Genomic DNA, 16374 nt, shown 5'->3' with positions numbered 1-16374 from the left:
CGAGAACAGCCAGGGAATTCCTAGAGGCATGGCACTCATCCACAGATTCTATCAACTAACACATCGACCTGGACCCAATATACTCACTACTGAAGTGGACAGCTGGAACTGACAACCGGAAGCGGCAGAGACAAACCACTATAAATGCTGGAGGAAACATCACAGAAGCGCTTCACAGGAGGCTCCCTAGCACTGAGGATGTCACCTAGACAGGGGACGAAACGTCTGCAACACAAAATTCCCAGCTCAGCGAACAGAACCACAACAACTACGGGCAATCTAGCATGGCCTATCCACCTGACCTGCACATCTTTGGACTGTGGGAGGAAACCGGAGCACCTGGAGGAAACCCACTCAGACACGGGGTGAATGTGCAAACTTCACACAGACAGTCACCCAAGGCTGGAATTGAACCCGGGTCCCAGCGTTGTGAGGCTGCAGTGCTAGCCACTGAGCAACTGTGCCGCATTTTCTTTCTCTTCCCTTGCCCTGTCCTTTGCTTCCTCAGCATTCTTTAGCAATTCTCATAGAGTCAGCAGGCCACTCCAAGCAGGGAGAGGAGCTGCCGATGTGTGGAGAACAGAGGCAGACATATTTGATTTTAAAGGATTTCTTTTGATCTGAGCACACAGCTAAGATAGCTCCAAACTCACCTAGTGAGTGAAAGCAACCCGAAGAATTAAAAGGAAACTACTTACTGAGTTGGATTAAAATAAGTTCAGAAGGTGACTGCATTTCACAGCTGGCTGAACATTGGGTGCAGGTGCTTCTCACTGTTTCCAAGAATGTTCTTTTTGCATACTTTTCTTTTATTTAGAAAGTTGTAGCACACTCTCAGATGCCTTGCCCATTGTCTTGCTGGGGCAGTTGATACTGTCCTGCTGGCACAAGTGGCTAATCTCCTGCTGGGAAAGTGGATAATGTCCTGGTGTGAAATCAGGTACTGTCCTGCTGGGTGAGCTGGTACTGTCCTGCTAACAGAACAGGCATTGTCTTGCTGAGGGGGTGGGGGTACTCTCCTACTAGGAAACTGGATACTGGGATACTGTCCTGCTGGGAGAGCAGGTACTCATACTGGGACAGCAAGTACAATCCTGCTGGGTCACTGGGTACCCTTCTGGGGGAGTGAGGACTCTGCTGTTGGGAGACGGGAGGGTAGGTACTTGACCTGTCCTCTGACCAGCATCACAGTGGCTGATCCCCAGGAAGTGTCAGGCTTGGCCAAGAGCGACTCTTCTCTCCTGATTCTGATTTTCTGTTCAACTTCACACAACATACAAGTGGTAATAAAGTAAGGCAGAGCTGGGACTGAATGTGCCCCACTCCACAAAACGTACAATCTAGAGGCGCAATCCAACCCTTAACTCACCGATGTTTGGGAGCCTGGTATCTGCAAATATCTTCTGAAGGTGCAGGCCAATGACTGAGACAGAGCTCACAGCATCACACGGCAGCAGACCCTGGAAAAAACCCATTACTCAAGTTAGAAATAACTCAGCCTTTCCCTTCACACTGCAAGGCAACTATCAACTGGGATGTTACATTTGGTCTCAGTACCTGCTGGTTGTGTAGGGTAGGGAAGGAATAAAAACACCAGGCAGGATCCTCCCTGCTAATCGAAGTCACTGCTCAGAGGCACGTGTGTGAGAGACGCCAGAGCTCAGCAGCGGCACCCAATCCTGCAGCAGACTGCTTAATAGCAACCGCACATACAAAGTGCTGGAGAAACTCAGCAGGTCTGGCAGCATCTGTGGAGAGGGAAACAGAGTCAACATTTCTTTAATTCCCTTCTTCAGAACCGAAGTCTGCTCCATAGAACAGCAGCTCCAAAGAAGAGTCATATTGGACTCAAAAGGTTATCTTTACTTCACCACAGAGGCTGCTAGAGCTGCTGAGTTTCTCCAGCATTCTCTGTATTCGATTCAGATTTTCAGCATCTGCAGTATTTTCCATTTATTCGAGTGATTAAAATGAATATGTGAAATTGTATCTGGAATGGTCTCTCCAGTAAGGCAGTGCAGGGCAATAAACAAGTGTAGACCTGTAGACCAGACGAACAAGTTTCAGAGATGTTTAGAGAAAAGAAATAGAAAATTGATAAGGAGGAGGGTCTAGGGAATAGCTTCGCTGGGAGGTGAGGGTCATTGTTTAGATCACCACAGTGTTGTCTGTGGCTAATGACTGTGACATAGTGATCCTGTCACAGATTCCCTCCCAAGGCTATTTCATTTGATTAAACTTGGATTATCAGCACTGGGCTTCTGCCAATTCATTCTCAAAGTCAGATAGTAATCACTATTACTCATAAAACCAACACCAACATATTCATCACACATTTACAAATGTACATTGCTACAAATATAAGATTATTAGTAAACTTCAGTAGGTCCTGCAGCATCTGTGGTTCTGAGGAAGGGTCACTGGCCCTGAAACATTAACTCTGACTTCTCTCCACATATACTGCCAGACCTGCTCAGCTTTTCCAGCACTTGCTGTTTTTGTTTCTGATTTCTGCATCTGCAGTTCTTTCAGTTTTTCCTATGTAGGGTTATTAATGTTCAGAGTCTTATTAACACCTCTCTTTCTCTCTCTCTCTCTCACACACACACACACACACACACACAGTCATGTCAGAGCAAAGGTCCAGGGTGTAAGTTCTCTAATTTACATTTTTTTTAGATTAGATTCCCTACAGTGTGGAAACAGACCTTTGCCCAACATGTCCACACCCACTCTCCGAAGAGTAACCCACCCAGACCCATTTCCCTCTGACTAATACATCTAACACTATGGGCAGTTTAGCATGGCCAACTCACCTGGCCTGCACATCTTTGTGACTGTGGGAGGAAACCCACGCAGACACAGGAAGAATGTGCAAACTCCACACAGACAGTCACCCAAGGCTGGAATCGAACCTGGGACACTGGCGCTGTGAGGCAGCAGTGCGAACCACTGAGCCGCCCCCTTTACCTTTAACTTTTCACCACACTCTTACCATTCCCAGACCCTTCTCTACATTTACAAAATTCTGAGTACTCTGCTTTCCCTCAACTTGAACATCTTCTGCATCACCAAATTCCTTCCCACTGATGTTAATGACACAGCTGTCAGTATCAGATGCCCCAGCCTGAACCTTTGGAATACCTTCCTTAAACATCTGCACTTCTGCTTCCTTTTTTAGCCCACTACTTAAAACCTCCTACCTCTTTGGCAAACGTTTTGGTAACTTCTTCTGTAAGCTCATTATATGGCCGAGTGTTAAATTTTAAAAGATAACACCCTTCACAAATATGTTGGGATGCTTCATGGTGTCAAAGGCATGATATAAAAGCAGGGGACAATGGACTGAATTTTTAACCAGAGATTGGCTAAGTGTTAATTTTGGTGAGTTCCATGGAGGTTGCGTTTTCACAAGACCCTAGCAGGTTTTCTCATACCATCTTCCTGAACTCACCTCATTACCTGTGCACCATGCCCACAGGGTAACCCGCTTATTATAATGTTACACTCACCACAGGCAAAGCTGCTGCACAATGCTGGGAGCTCCCTGGATTCCTGGCACTGTCCATCTTTAAAGCCCAGCTGTGCGCCAGTAAAGTGCTGGCAGCCCGCGGTTGCCCCACAAGTTTCCTGTCAATTGTCCCAGGCATATTGGGCACAGGGAAATTGACACTACACTTTGCCAGCAGGGACCTGGAGGTCCTGGTGAACAGGGGTTGAGTGTGGTCGTTGTCCGTGTAGCATGCTCTGAGATGTTGATGATGGAGGGCCAGAGGTGCAGGCAGTGAACTGGAGTTGCCAGGTTACTGCTCTGAGTTCCATTTGGGAACTTTCATCATGGTCTTGTTTAGATCTGGTGGATGGGAAATGGGAATTTCCACATCAATGAGGTGAGATAACTTAATAATGAGGATGATAATGTGTGCAAATAGGCCTCTCACTACTCATGAGTGAGAATTTCGTCTCACTTGTTTGGAAAATGGGACAGTGGGTACAGGAAGAAAGCCAGGAACACAGCAAGGAGTTGGATGATTAGCAATGATCCCATTGAATGATAGACCATGCCTGAAGGGCCAAACTTGTGCTCCTATTTTCTATGTTTCTATGCAGAATTTTCTCAACCAGTGACTCATTTTCAAACATAATAAGACCATAAGACAAAGAGGAGGAAATTAGGCCATTCAGCCCATCGAGTCTGTTCTGCCATTCAATCATGCCTGATAAGTTTCTCAACCCCATTCTCCTGCTTTCTCCCCGTAACCCTTAATCCCCTTGACAATCAAGAATCTATCTAACTCCGTCTAAAGTCAATGACCTGGCCTCCACAGACTTCTATGGTAGTGAATTCCATAGGTTCCTCACTCTCTGGCTGAAGAAGTTTCTCCTTATCTCCATTCTAAAAGGTCTTCCCTTTACTCTAAGGCTTTGCCCTCGAGTTCTAGTTTCTCCTACCAATGGAAATATCTTCCCAACATCCACTCTGTCCAGGTCATTCAGTAAGTTTCTATTAGATCCCCCCTCATCCTTTTAAATTCCATCAAGTATAGATCCAGAGTCCTCAAACATTCCTCATGTGTTAAGGTTTTCATTCCCGGGACCATTCTTGTGAACATCCTCCGAGCACACTCAAAGACCAGTATATCCATCCTCAGATATGGGGCCCAAAACTGCACACAATACCCCAAATGTGGTCTGAATAGAGCCTTCTAAAGCCTCAGAAGTACATCCCTGCTTTTATACTGAAGTCCTCTTAAAATAAATGCCATTGTTGCATTTGCCTTCCTACCTACTGACTCAACCTGCAAGTTTACGTTGAGAGTATCCTGGACTAGAACTCCCAAGTCTCTTTGCACTTCAGACTTCTGAATTTTCTCCCCATTTAGAAAATAGTCTATGCCTCATTTCTTCCTTCCAAGTGTATGACCTCACACTTTCCCTCATTATACTCAATCTACCACTTCTTTGACCACTTTCCTAACCTATCCAAATCTATCTGCAGCCTCTCTGTCTTGTCAACGCTACCTGTCCCTCTACTTATCTTTGTATCATCTGCAAACATAGCCAAAATGCCCTTAGTTCCTTCATCTAGGTCATTAGTGTATAAAGTGAAAAGTTGTCGTCCCAACACTGACCCTTGTGGGACACCACTTGTCTCTGGCTGTCATCCTGAGAAAGACCCTATTATCCCCATGAAATGCTACAGAAATCACAAAGATGCTATTAAAGAAAATTATTTCTTACCCACCAACATCTGTTGATTTGAATCCACCAGTCTTACCTCATTTTCTACTATGCTTTTGCCCAGCTTGTCTATTTAACTTGCCCCCAGCCACCCCCACCTTAACTTCTGTACCAGCCTCAACCTTTTCTATTTTCTCACTACTGCTTAGGATCCCACTGCCTCTCTCACCACCTCGCGCCACCTCACGCCACGCCACCCCCCCCCCCCCCCAGAAGAGATCCCATTGATTCAAAAATGTGAATCTCTGCCCCCTGCACTAGCTCCTCGGTCACGCATTCAACCACTCTATCCTCCTATTCCTAGTCTCACCAGGACGTGGCATCCAGTGTAATCCAGAGGTTACTACCATTAAGGTATTCTTTTTGAACCTCCTTCCTAATTTCCTACATTCCTTCAGTAAAACCTCATCCCTTCCTTTACCTATGTTGTTGGCACCAAGGTGCACTTCCATTTGTTCATTCTCCCCTTTAAGAATTTGTCGTAATCACTCAGAGACATCCTTGAACCTGGCATCAGGGAGGCAACACACCATCCCGATGTCAGGCTCGCAACCACAGAAATTCCCATCTGTGCCCCTGATTAGACAGTCCCCTATCACATTTCACTGCTTGAACCCTGACATATCCCTCTTAATAGCAGAGTTAGTCATGATGCAAAAGATCTGCTGTCGGAGCTATTTTCCTTTGAAAGAACCAACAGTATTCAAAATTGTAAAGTTCTGGATGTAGGTTTGCTCGCTGAGCTGGAAGATTCATTTCCAGACGTTTTGTCACCCTACTAGGTAACATCTTCAGTGGGCCTCCAGGCGAAGCATTGTTGATAATTCCTGCTTTCTATTAATAAGTTTGGGTCTCTGAGTCAGTGATGTCGTTTCCTGTGGTGACATATTTCCTGTGGTGATGTATTTTTCTCAGTGGGTAGATGGGGGTCTAACTCGATGTGTTTGTTGATAGAATTCCAGTTAGAATGCCATGCTTCCAGGAATTCTCGTGCATGTCTCTATTTGGCTTGTTTTAGAATAGATGTGTTGTCCCAGTCAAAGTGGTGTCCTTCCTCATCTGTATGTAAGGGGATACTAGTGAGAAAGGGTCATGTTGTTTTGTGGCTAGTTGATGTTCATGTATCCTGTTGGCTAGTTTTCTGTCTGTTTGTCCAATGTAGTATTTGTTACAGTTCTTGCATGGTATTTTGTAAATGACATTAGTTTTGCTTGTTGTCTGTATAGGGTCTTTCAAGTTCATTAGCTGCTGTTTTAGTGTGTTGGTGGGTTTGTGAGCTACCATGGTGCCAAGGGGTCTGAGTAGTTTGGCAGTCATTTCTGAGATGTCTTTGATGTAGGGGAGAGTGGCGAGGGTTTCTAGATGTTTCTAGACCCAAACATATAAATAGAAGCAGGAATTATTAACAGTGCTTTGCCTGGAGGCCCACTGAAGGTGTTACCTAATAGAGTGACGAAACGTCTGGAAATGAACCTTCCAGCTCAGTGAGCAAACCTATATCCAGAACCTCAACCTGAACTACAAATCTTCTCAAAACTCGCTAAAATTGTAAAGTGCTTGAGAGGGAGATAACAAACTTTTTTGTACAGGTCATTCTGCTATAATGTGCATTTCGTTAATGCAAATTTGCTGTAACACAATTGATGAATTCATAGAATTCATAGCATCCCTACAGTGTGGAAACAGGTAATTAGCCCCAACAAGTACACACTGGCCCTCCAAAATGTAACCCTCCCAAACCTCTTCCCTTACTCTATTTACCCTTGACTAGTACACCTAACGTACACATCCCTGAACACTATGGGCAATTTAGCACGGCCATTTCACCTAACCTGCACAATTTAGATTATGGGAGGAAACCGGAGGACTTAGAGGAAACCCACGCAGACATGGGGAGGATGTGCAAACTCCACACAGATAGTCGCTTGAGGCTGGAATCGAACCCGGAAATTGGGGACACTGTTTCTAAAGTGTGAACTTTTAAAGTGTGTGTTGGCTGTAATGCAATTACATCGCCAACATTTTAAGCACGGTTTTTAAAGCTTGATTTTTCTATAATGCGATGTTACACAAGAACACAACCATCTCATTATAGAAGAACGATCTGTATAGTGTACAGCAAAGAAGGTTATCTAAGAGTACAAAGAGGTCGTGATCAGATGGGCCAATAGGCTGAGAAGGGGCAGGTAAATTGGACTAGTTGAGTTTGGGATACCTGGTCAGCAAGGAAGAGTTGGACCGAAGGGTTTGTTTCTGTGCTGTCTGACTCTAAGAATAAGTAATATTCTAGATGTCCAAATTCTCTTGGTCGAAATATGGGTAGAGAACATGGGACTAAATGTCCTCCTGTTGGTAGGTGCAAATACAAAAGGGAAAATTCTGCCTTTTTTTTGTTATGTTTTCAACAGTTTGGCCGTGGATCCTGAACTGTTTGCAAGTAGGATGCGTTTAGTTCCAGCTTTATCTTTCTCAATTTAGGCTAAGACATTTAATTAAAATTCTCAAACAAAGTGAGTCTTCCTTTTCTTCCTGTTGACCTTTTGCCTCTCCCCAGATTTCCGCCTTGTGGTCTGCAAGATTTTTAAATTTTTAAAATTTCAATTTATTTCAGAAATTTCGCATCTATTACACATGCTCCTGGATGTCAGTGAATACTGTTTTTTTAAAAAAATTCAAACTGCTTAGTTCTTGCACAAGAAAAGGCTATTTTGACTCATTTCAACTCAATGCTCTTACATCTTAAATGTCTCATTATAACATATTTTAAACAACATTTTCTGCCTCCATTTCCTATATTACTTGAGAAATATCTATGTTTGTGACTATGAAATTTTTGCGTGCATGAATTAAATTTACTTCACAGTCCATGACACCAGACTGGGATGTTACACCATTACAGTCACACCTTCACGTGCTGAGCCAGTCACAAAGAAAGTCTTCAATAAAGAAACACAAAATCAAGTAGATCATTCAAGGAAAACACACCTCCAGCAGTTTAAGTAGCAGGAATGCTCAACCAAATCCATGAACCATAACAAATGAACACAGCATTGGTTTTCCAACTCCAGGTACTACCACAAACAAGGGCAACTTGTCACAACTAGCATTGTGCCCATCAGTGATGCAACAATCACTGCCAACATCAGAATATTAAAGTTTATTCCTGCTAACCATATTGTCTCAGAAGCGTAACTGATTAGGGACAATAAAACAAACACGCTCATCTCATTTGACAAAAGATACACTTCCAGTGACTGTGGACAATAATCCAAAATCAGGGTTCCTGAGCAGCTTGCTAACATTCACATTTTACTCTCACTCCTTTCTGACATCACCAATCAAGCCACCAAAACTCCATCTGCTATTCTAAATATAATGAAACGATTGTTGCCATGACAAAATTACACTCCATCCCAAGCAAAATAACAGAATTAATTACTCAACAGTCTGATCCGACACAGAAAACAGCACATTCCAGAGCCGTAGCCAATTATCAGCTTCATTTTAAAGTGGCCACATCCTTCTTCGGAAAGTGTCACTGTGCTCAGACCAATCATTTCTGGGAGCGGAATTGGAATGATTCTTTTTCTGATATTTCCATCGTATTAAATTAAACACAGAGCACAACAGCATTTAAGGTAAACTGCTTCAGACGGTATCACTGCACAATAATTGAAGAGTTCTTGCTGGGGTTCCAACTATGACTTTGGAATGTGCTGCCTCTATGAACAACGTCATCAACATTTTATACAATAATAAACAGGATCGATGTTAACACCAGCCAGGTACGATCAACCACATACCTCGGCAGATTTAATGTTGTAGCACAACCAGAATACCTACTCCTCTGGGTTTTGGGGGCTGACCTTGATATTTGTACAGTGGAAACAAACTGGCAATGCTCCAGCACAGACTAACATCAGGATATATGTGTACATGAGACAGTCAAGTGATATCAAAAGTGCTAGATACAGAATGGTCAGCTTACGTATACATAAGCACAGAAAAAATTCTCACTGACATGATAGCTTATGTACCATTGAAAGAAGGTTTACCAGGATGCTACCTGGATTGGAAGGCTTGTCTTGCGAAGAGAGGTTGACTAAGCTCAGACTTTTCTCTCTGGAGAGAAGGAGGAAGAGAGGTGACCTGATCGAGGCGTACAAAGTAATGAGAGGCATGGATAGAGTCGATTCGCCAGAGACTTTTCCCCAGGGTAGGACTGACTGATACAAGGGGATCATAGTTTTAAGGTGTTAGAAGGAAGGTATAGAGGAGACGTGAGAGGTAGGTTCTTTACACAGAGAGTTGTGAATGCATGGAATGGGTTGCCAGTGGTGGTGGTGGAAGCAGAGTCCTTGGGGAACATTAAAGCGACTGCAGGACATGCACTTGCCCAGCAGTGAATCCAGGGGTGGAGTGCATAGGTTAGGTTATTTTAAATTAGGAATAATCCTTGGCACAACATCGTGGGCTGAAGGGCCTGTTTTGCGCTGTACTTATCTATGTCCTATGTTCTATGATTAAAAATACCAACTTAGGTTATGGAGTTTGACTAAAACGTGGGGGTGGGTAAGTGTGCAAGTGAGTCGAGAATGTGGTGCTGGAAAAGCTCAGCAGGTCAGACAGCATTTTAGGAGCAGGAGAATCGACATTTCGGGCAAGGACCCTTCATCAGGAATCGTGTTTAAATGAGACAGAGCAGAAGATTCAGGCTAACAGGTTTGAACACAGACTGTTAGAACGTTAACTTGCGTTGAGCAACAGTTTTTGCCCTCTTTGAAACCGCCTCATGAAAGTTCGAGAGATGTAAACTCACTAGGGAACCTCAAAATTGGGTGTTCAAGGAAGACTCGAAATGTACAGCACATCCAAGGGTCAACTGCTGGTGTGCAAAGTAACTTTGGCTCTAGACCAACATTTGGATATCTTAATAATTCTTTTTTTCCTGAAGCTAACACATTATTGACAGAAGGTAATTGGCCAAATAACCTGTACAACTTTGCTCTAACACGCCTTGTTTTGCACTATTGTAATTCCTATGCAGCATTTCAAAAGTACATTGCAATGAAATTGGTGTCTGAATATCCCAAGGTTGTGAAAGTTGCTACGAAAATGCGAATATTTTGTTCTTTATAGTGCTACCCATGAGCAACTGTCTATAATTCAGGGCAAATAAAGTTTCAGAATAATTTTTGTAAAAATCTGCATTTTTCAATCCTTTAGCAAAGAGTCAATGTAGCTCTCACGATTCTGAAAAGAGTTTAATAAAAGCAGCACACAGGGCTGATAGAAAAGGAAACCATCTGACTAGAACATTGGGAAGGAGTCATGCCATGTCTGCAGTGCAAATTAAAGCAGCTCTGTCACATCTATGATGGTTTTCTTGTTTTTCTTATGCCAGACATGTCTGAAAATTAAATTGAGCAAAATATAACAGCTGAAACCAGTGACCTTATCTCGCTACACAATGAAGCGAAGCATTTGGATACAAGGGAATTAAGAAAATTAAAATTGTCAAATTATGTGGCTTAATTCCCAACAGGTTTGCAGATAATCCCTTTTTTTTAAATTCATTCACAGGATGAGGGCATCGCTGGCTAGGCCAGCATTTATTGCCCATTCCTAAATGCCCAGAGGGCAGTTAAGAGTCAACCACATTGTTGTGGGTTAGGAGTCACATGGAGGCCAAATGAGGTATTCCCTCCCTAAAGGACATTAGTGAACCATTAGTGATGGGTTTTCCTGACAAATGACAATTGTTTCATCATAGAATCCCTAAATGTGGAAGCAGGACATTCGGCCTATCGAGTCCACACCAACCCTCTGAACAGCCTTACCCTATCCCTGTAATCCTGCATTACCCGTGGCTAATCTACCTAACTTGTGCATCTTTGGACTGAGGGAGGAAACCTACGCAGACACAGGGAGAATATGCAAGCTCCTTACAGATGTCGCCTGAGGCTGGAATCGAACCTCGTCCCCTGACACTGTGAAGCAGCAGTGCTCATCACTAAGCCACCATTAGATCTTAATTCCGGATTTTATTGAAAATTCAATTTCCACCATCTGATGTAGTGGGATTCGACCTGGGTCCCAAGGACATTAGCTGGGTCTTTGGGTTAACAGCCCAATGATAACATCACTAGGCCATCACCTCCTCTTATTGGGCACTTTGTGGAAGGATGTCAATGTAGAAGTGCTTTGCAGGATGAGCTCTACTGTAAGCCCACACTTCCTCTAAACCATGTAGTGGGGCACTTGTACAACATATCAATGCAATGGCCCAATGGCCACTAGTAAGACCCACCTATTTGTACAGTACACTCTCCACACACACAGTCCCATTAGGAGGATCTGACAAACTGCTGCTGCTCATTAAGAATAAGAGCTTCATTCATCAGTGAAGCTGTACTTCAACCATGTTGGGGGGGCCGGTTCTTGAGGTTAAAAAAAAACAACCTTGTCCAGCAAACTGACAGAATCACAAGAAATCTAAACTTGCCCTTATGCAAAAACTCACCACTTTCCTGGGAGATCTGCCTACGATGCAGGCAGGAAAGAGTTTTCTTGCTCTTTAGCATTTACCTAGGAACTGAGAGTAACTAGCAGGTTAATAGCTGCCTATCTGCAAACTCAGCAACTGTAGCCAGGAATTAATACCCTGCAGTGCTCAACGTCTGAACAAAGGACTTTGAGCTGAATGCTTTCTCCACAGATGCTACCAGACCTGCTGACTATTTCATAGCGTTTTCAGAATTCCAGCACAGGCGTTCCTTTTGATTCAGCACCACAGCAGTTGTTTCATATCTAAGTCACATGCTAAATGAACTTTCCTCATACAGCCTAAGTCTGATCTGTTAGAAGCTGGGGATTTTGGAAAAGATCACTACCGTTCAGTGGAAGGTAAAATGCCTCACTGGTCTATAGCCTTTTGATGATGATCACACAAATAAATCATGATGTTTTTTAAAAATGCTGCAAAATTTAATTGTCCCCACTTAATTGATTTGGCTTGTGCCATAAAATACTTGCAGAATTCCAGTCTAAGCTGTTGAATAACATGTATTGAATTGACATCTTCTGACATGAAACACTCAACCATTTTCTACAAGGAAGGGAATTGAAGGCACCAAACAGAGCTAGTTTTCAGGTTGCGTTTGAATGGTGGGAGAAACACTGTGAAGTAAATGATTTAGCTAAAGAAAGTAGAAATATCAGGGTATGGTGATAGAACACCCAGCCCAACTGAGACAGCAGTGGGTAAGATGCTATAAGCTGAAATGCGGAGACATAAGGCAGAATAAAAAGATGGTGGAATCTGAAAACCAAAGTGGTGGTTTTGATATTCACTGGTTCGTGGTCATGTTCAAGAAATGCAGGTGTATGCAGCAGGTTAAAAATAACACAAAGAAAACAGATGAAAAAAGACACAATGCATGTTCTTCTGGGACTAGAAACACTGCACATTTACAGTGCAGAGGATGCCATTCAGCTCATTGCGTCTGATCAGGAAAAATAAAAACGATATAGTCCAATCACAATTTTCAGCTCTGAGTCCATAGCCCCTTCAAGCTCATATCCAAGTACATTGTAAATAGTAGTAGGGTTCCTTCCACCAACACCTTTTCAGGCCACAAGTTCCAGCCAACCACCACCCTCCAGATGTTAAAACCTTTTCTTGAACTCTGCTCTTTCTTTGTCGAAAACTTTCAATTTCGGCCCTCTGTCTCCCTCACAATGAAAATGTGGTCTTCCTATTCAATCGAAGCCACTTCCCTTCAGCATCTCCTGCTCCAAAGAAAATAATTCCAGCCTGTCCAATCTTTCCACATCACTGAAGGTCTCCATTTCCAGCAGCACACTCATAAATCTCCTCTGTCTTCTCTTGCAGAATCCCAAACCTCTTGAAAAATGGTAATGAGAACTGCAAGTAGTGCTCCAGCTATAGTTGCATTAATGTTTTATACAGTTTGAACATAAACTCCCTGAACTGAGAGAGGAATCTATGGACACACATGTTAAGATCCAACTATTCCTTCACATTCATCAGGGTCCTCACAATTATTGTGCTTTTCCTAGGGACTCACAAAATGCATGTTCTCAAACTTCGCTGGACTGACTGATATTTGTCAATTCCTACCCACTTATAGAATCCCTACAATGTCAAAGCAGGCCTTTCAGCCCACCCAGTCCACAGACCCTCTGAACAGCAACCCAACCAGACCCACCTCCCTATCCTATCCCTGTAATCCTACCATTTCCCATGGCAAGTCCACCTAGACTGCACAACCCTAGACATTATTGGACAATCAATAGAAAACACCCTGCAGTCTATAGCTTTCAGCCCCATTCTCAACCACGGGACTAATTTTTTGTAACATCTGAAAACATTTTAATAATTCTCATACATGTATGCATAAATCATTGACATCTATCACGAAAAGTAAGGAATCTAGTATTAAGTCCTGTGGAATCCTGCTAGAAATAACACGCCAGTCACAATCAAATCATTACCATTTGCACTCTGCCTCCAAGTCAGTTTTGGACACAACTTGCCATAGTCCTCTCGTTTTGATCAATTTACCACGTGGAACCTTGTCAGGAGACTTATTAAAAGCCAGGTTCAAACGCAAAAGAGCATACATTTTTCTTTGTTGGTGCAATACACTGAAACAGAAGTTGAACTGCTGTACAACCAAAATCCCAGGAGAGTTTTCTTTTAATTCGTTGATGGGATGTAGATGTCACTGGCTACTGCCCATCACTAGTTGCCCTTGAGAAGTTGATGATGAGTTACTACTTGAACCACTGCAACCACTGACCCACAAGGCCAATAGGGAAGGAATTCCAGGATTTTGACCCAGTGACACTGAAGAAACGGCAACATATTTCCAAGTCAGGATGGTGAGTGGTCTGGAGGGAATTTGTAGGTGGTAATGTTCTATATACTTGTCCTTCCAGATAGAAGTGGTTGTAAGTTTGGAAGGTGCTGTCTACAGAGGTTTTTTGAACTCCTGCAGTACGTCTTGTGGATAGTACACATTGCTGCTACTGAGCGTTGCTGGTAGAAGGGGTGAATGTTTGTGGATGTGATGCCAATCAAGCAGGTAGTAGGTCCTAGATGGTATCATGTTTCTTGAGTGTTGTTGGAGCTGCACCCCCTCGAGGCAAATGGGGATAGTTCCATTTCACTCCTGACTTGAGCCTTGTAGATGATGGACAGGACTTGGGGGGGGGGGTGGGGGGGGGGGTGGGGTCAGTGAGCAGAGATGAGTTAAGCACCACTGATTTTTTTTTATCATTTCATTTTTTTTATTTATGTGTGCAGACACTGCATATCGTTGATTCTATTCTGTATGACAGTTCTTTGAAATCTAAGAAAATAAAACACATTTCTGCATTTTTATAGCACCTTTTGTAAAATTAAAATGGCCATGAACACCTTACAACTACTGTTTTATTCAATTTTTTTGTTCATTCACAGAATGTGGGTGTCACAGTTTGGATCAGCAAGTATTGCCCATCCCTAATTACTTTAGAAGTCAATCACATCGCTAAATGTTTGGAGACACATGTAGGCCAGACTAGGTAAATACAGCCGATTTCTCTGCATGAAGTAAATTAGAGAATCAGACTTTCTTTTTTATGACAGTTGACAGTGTCACCTGGTTGCATTTAGGCTAGTTTCTAATTCCAGATTTTTTTTATTGAATTCAAATTTCACCATCTGCTATGGATTGATTCAAACCTATGCTCCAGAACATTAGCTTAGCACGCTGCATTACATGTCTACTGACAGTACCTTGGACCAGTGCCTGCCCCCAATTATAACAACCGATTTGTACACAACAAAGTCCCAGCAATTTGATTATTTAATTTGGCAAGCTTAATTTTTACCCTAACCTGCTTGTGAGTGAACATATAATTCTGCTTTTCTTTAACTAGTGCCATAGAATCTTTTACAAGTATCTGGTGCACACATAGCCTTGGTCTAGTGCTTCAATTGAAAGGCCTTAGACCTGGCCGACTTATTGTCCAAAATTCATAAACCTGACTGCCCTGGTCGATCAATCAGCCCCACCTGCTCCTGCCCCACCAAACTTATCTCCTCATACCTTGACACCATCCTGTCCCCCTTGATCCAGGATCTCTTCACATACATTCGGGAGACCACCCACACCCTCCACCTCCTCCATGACATTTGTTTCCCTGGCCCCTAATGCCTCAGCGTCATCATGGACATCCAGTCCCTGTATATGTCCATCTGCCATAGTGAAGGCCTCCAAGCCCTCAGTTTCTTACTCTCCCACCGACCCACCAGTACCCCACCACCCACACATTCATTTGATTGGTGGCATTGGTCCTCACCCTCAACAACTTCTCCTTTGAATTCTCCAATTTCCTTCAGACCAAAGAGGTAGCCATGGGCACCCGCATGGGCCCCAGCTATGCCTTTGTCGGATACGTGGAACTGTCCATCTTCTGTAGTTACATTGGCACCATTCCCCATCTTTTCCTCTGCTACATTGATGACTGTATCGGTGATATCTCATATTCCCATGAGCAGGTTGAAGAATTCATCAACTTCATGAGCCCTTTACCCTGACCTCAAGTTCACCTAGACCATCTCGGACACCTCCCTTTCGTTTCTGGGCCTCTCTATCTCCATTTCCGATGACTGACTCAACACGGACATCTACTTCAAACCCACCGACTCCTTCAGCTAACTGGATTAGAACTCCTCCCACCTCCCCTCCTAAAAAAACCCTATCCCTTACTCCCAATTACTCTGTCTCTGCCTATCTGCTCTCAGAAGGAGCAACTCCACTCCAGAACATCCCACATAACTTCCCCCCCCCTACGTGATCAGTGCTGCCCTCCAGCACATCTCCTCCACTTCCTGCACCCCCGGCCTTGAACCCCACCCCTCCAATCGCAACAAGGATAGAACCACCCCTGGTCCTCACCTTCCACCCCACTAATTTCCCAATACAACCAATCATCCTCCACTATTTCCGCCACCTACAATCAGACCCCACCACCAGAGATATATTTCCCTCCCCTCTCAGCATACCACATAGACCTTTCCTCCATCACTCTCTTGTTAGGTCCACACCCCTCCACCAACCA

General features: G+C 43.5%; 1 protein-coding gene across 24 annotated transcripts in view; it reads right to left on the bottom strand.

Moving 5' to 3' along the window:
- Positions 1-16374, bottom strand: part of pknox2 (pbx/knotted 1 homeobox 2) — a 462769-nt gene that overhangs the window by 194502 nt on the left and 251893 nt on the right. For 14 of the 24 annotated variants that reach the window (XM_072593109.1, XM_072593102.1, XM_072593083.1 and 11 more), the window contains one exon: positions 1370-1460. The exons of 9 other annotated variants lie outside the window; for them this stretch is intronic. The gene's annotated coding sequence lies outside the window, so the exon portion shown is untranslated. Of the gene's footprint in view, positions 1-698; positions 906-1369; positions 1461-16374 lie in introns of all 24 variants that reach the window. One more of the 24 variants, XM_072593097.1, reaches the window with a different exon arrangement.

Source organism: Chiloscyllium punctatum, chromosome 23, assembly GCF_047496795.1.
Source record: "Chiloscyllium punctatum isolate Juve2018m chromosome 23, sChiPun1.3, whole genome shotgun sequence".
NCBI lineage: Eukaryota > Metazoa > Chordata > Chondrichthyes > Orectolobiformes > Hemiscylliidae > Chiloscyllium > Chiloscyllium punctatum.
The sequence above is the reverse complement of the archived record's forward strand: the minus strand, read 5'-3'. Positions and strand labels throughout refer to the sequence as shown.